Raw genomic sequence first — 3,626 nt, forward strand, 5'->3', positions numbered from 1 at the left:
CTTTTATGATCACTTCTATATTTTGTTTGAAGAACTTTCTCTTCCCATTAATAGTTATGAAAAGTAACTTCTTAGGGGTGAGAGGGGCTCAGATGATAGCTAGCTTCAAATATCTAAAAGATAGTCACTTGGGGATAGAATAATTTTCTTTAGTTATTAGAACTCTTGCCTGGAAAGAGTATTGAAACTTGTCCTATTTGGCCCTAGAGAGTTACAACTTGGAGTTATGACGACTTAAGTTCCATAAAGTGAGTAATTCCTGTCATGTGAATTTCTTTGTTTTCCTGATAGCATCTAAAACAGTCCTGGCCATTAAGCAGACACTGACTACTTGCCAGAGGAATGATGTTGTGAAGACCAGGTATTTCTATGACTGAATTACATTTTTTATGGCTTTGTTTTTTGGATTACCATTAATTTTTATTTTTAAAGTATATGACATATTATGTAACATAATAGTAATATATTACATATAGTTTGATATAAATATGTAACAAATTATAATAAATGTGCTTATCCAAGAATTTGTTTAATGTTTGCTATTTCATGGAAGATTGTATATGATTTGTTAAGCATGTAATATAAAAGTCTACATGATATTTTAAATGATATCAGTTTAAGATGATCCTTCATCAAGTAAATTATAGGCAGCCACATAAAGTACATTAGGAGGAATATTGGAAAATGAAATTTGGACCAAAGGTGAGTGCCAGATGGCAAAAAGCTTTAAATGCCAGTCTAGGGAGTTTATATTTTATTCTGGAGGTAGGAGGGTGCCACTGGTGATTTTTTTTAAACCCTTAACTTCTGTGTATTGACTTATAGGTGGAAGAGTGGTAAGGGTAGGCAATGGGGGTCAAGTGACTTGCCCAGGGTCACACAGCTGGACCACTGGTGATTTTTGAGCACAGGAGTGACTTAGTCAAAAGGACCACCTGTTCCTTAGGGATATTTTATATGATAGCTCTATGTAGAGAAGATCAGAGAGGGAAGAGATTAGGGCAAAGAAAATAGTTAGGAGGTTATCACATTGGTCTGAGTGGTTGGTGATGGTTCTGACCTGGGTTAATGATGATGGATGAGTAAAGAGACAGAGGGGACAGGAAAAATGAATGACCGAACTAGGCAAATTACACTGGGAACAAGTTAATGTCTTTTACAACTCTTGTGCCTTTTCCTTTTTTGAATCAGATATGCAATTTCATCATATAGAGAGTCCTTCTTGAGGAATTCCCCTTATCAATGTGTATCAGCACTCTGTCTGTGGTTCATATCCTTAGAGATACTGAAAGATTAAATGACTTTCCTAGGGTCCCACAGTCAGCATATATCAGAGGTAAGACATAGACCCAGGTCTTCCTTACTCTGAGGCCAGCTTTTTATTCACTATACCACATTGCCTTATCACTGATATAGTGTCAAAGGAGCATAATACATGGTTGTTTTATTAATGGACGCAGAAATGAATGAGTGAATTAGATGAAAGCTTTCAGGAGCATAAAACAAGGAAAATGATATAGACTCACCAATTTCTGTTGTTGTTCATTCTTTGTTTTCAAAGAGTATCAATGACATAATGGCGGGATGTCTTGATTTGCTTATGAGATGAATTTAAGTGAGGCAGAGTTGCACAAAGTCGTTAGCCTTCTCTGCTCCTCCAGAGTCATCTAAGTCTAGTAGCAAGACAAAAGTCAGGATGATGGCAATTGCCCAGGATGCAGTGAATGACCTTGATGTCTTTAATGTCTGACCAAACTCCAGGTGCTCTACAGCACCTGCTTCAGGAGTCCTCATGGCCATTGGAACAAATTCTTCCAATCCACCCATTGCCCTGGGGAAAGTCTTCACATGTTGGGGTAGACATCTCTGAAAACCCATATACTCCCTCCTGATTCAGAGATAAGGAGAACAGGAAGGGACCTCAGATATCATCTCTTTGGACCCTCATCTGCTTAATAAATTGAACATAAATATGGATCTTGTCTATAATATTACTGATCAATGATGAGCTAGGTTGAAGACCCAGTGATGGCGGATTCTCATCCTTCCTCCCCTTCTCTCTCCCTCTAGGAAGCTCATTCAGTTTTCATACAGTTTCAGGTTGAGGCTAAAACTGCTTCTTTACAGCACCCACCTGTTACTTCTGATTCCATCCACCGGGGGCCAAAGAAAGCAAGGTACTTCCCCTGATAGAGGATAGTTTTTCAAATATTTGAAACCCAGGGGTATATACTTTTTAATTGTAAAGCACTATTCAGGAATAAACTATTATCAGAAATTGTTAATAAAATTAAAGGTGATGAATGCATTACTCATTGAAACTTGTTTGGGGCACCCTATGGAAAGCAAGGTCACTTTGTACTTGGAAGAGACCTTCCCAGGTTCCTGAAACCCTAGGACATAGTGACTTTGTCCACACAACCAGAAGCAGCGCCCCCATTGCCTGATTTTATAAGCACATCTGTCCTGATCCAGGTTGATCCTAAGTCAACACATTAGCAAGTTAAGGAGCATTTATTGAGTACTGCGGTGGCCCTAGGCTAGGTGTGGGAAATACTATATCAGAGGTTCTAGCTTCTGCCTTGGATAAACTAACCTTATTGGGGAGGCAGGTTATACATATTTGAAACAACAGGAGCAGAAAAGGGACATTTATTGAAGAGGTGTCAAACTCAAATAGAAGCCTGGCCCATTAATCCAAAGGATCCCTGCAGGCCTCATGTTGACTTAGGTTTAAAATTTAATATTATCTAGGTTTTATTGTATTTTTATTTGCTTTATTGGCAGTTAAGAGGCACAGTGGATAGAGAGCTGGACCTGGAGTCAGTAAGATTCATCTTCCTGAGTTTAAATCTGACCTCAGACACTAGCTGTGTAACCCTGGGCAAGTCACTTAACCCTATTTGTGTCAGGTTCCTCATCTGTAAAATTAGCTGGAGAAAAAAATGACAAACCATTCCTGTATCTCTGCCTAGAAAACCCCAAAAGGAGCCATGAGGAGTAGTAGTAGGACACCACTGAAACAACTGAACAACAACAAAAATTTGCTTTGTTAAATACTTTGCAATTACATTTTAATCTCATTTAGACTATACTGAGGAGCTCATGGGCTATCTTTGACACTTAGTTTATAATAATGCTAAGTGTGATTCTAGAGACATTATGGAGTCCATTCTATGGAACACATAGATATACAGACACAATCATACATATATACTCTTACACACACACGCACACACACACACTCTTACACACGCACACACTCCTAATGTCATTAGCTGGGATAGAGCACAGTAAAAGCATATGGTTAGCTCAGTCATCCCTGGAGTTGCCCATTATCTTAAAAACCTATAATTTGCCACATTTCTCAAGCTGTTGAGTGGGACAGATGATCTGTTTTCATTGCTTCTGATGTCTTTGTAAAAATTTAGCCTCTCTCTGTCTCTTTCTGTGTGCATCTCTCTCTCTCTCTCTCTCTCTCTCTCTCTCTCTCTCTCTCTCTCTCTCTCTCTCTTTCTCTCTCTCTCTTTCTCTCTCTCTCTCTTTATCTCTCTCTCTCTCTTTATCTCTCTCTCTCTCTCTCTCTCTCTCTCTCTCTCTCTCTCTCTCTCTCTCTCAATAAACGT

The 3,626-nt window shown here is 38.8% G+C and overlaps 1 long non-coding RNA gene across 1 annotated transcript in view; it reads left to right on the plus strand.

Annotated features, from left to right (window-relative positions):
• Positions 1–314: 314 nt before the first annotated feature.
• Positions 315–3,626, plus strand: part of LOC123231960 — a 27,734-nt gene continuing 24,422 nt past the window's right edge. Inside the window, exons 1-2 of the long non-coding RNA XR_006505132.1 lie at positions 315–361; positions 2,071–2,177. This is a non-coding gene — a long non-coding RNA (uncharacterized LOC123231960). The remainder of the gene's footprint in view (positions 362–2,070; positions 2,178–3,626) is intronic.

This window comes from Gracilinanus agilis, chromosome 1 (genome assembly GCF_016433145.1).
Source record: "Gracilinanus agilis isolate LMUSP501 chromosome 1, AgileGrace, whole genome shotgun sequence".
NCBI classification, from domain to species: domain Eukaryota; kingdom Metazoa; phylum Chordata; class Mammalia; order Didelphimorphia; family Didelphidae; genus Gracilinanus; species Gracilinanus agilis.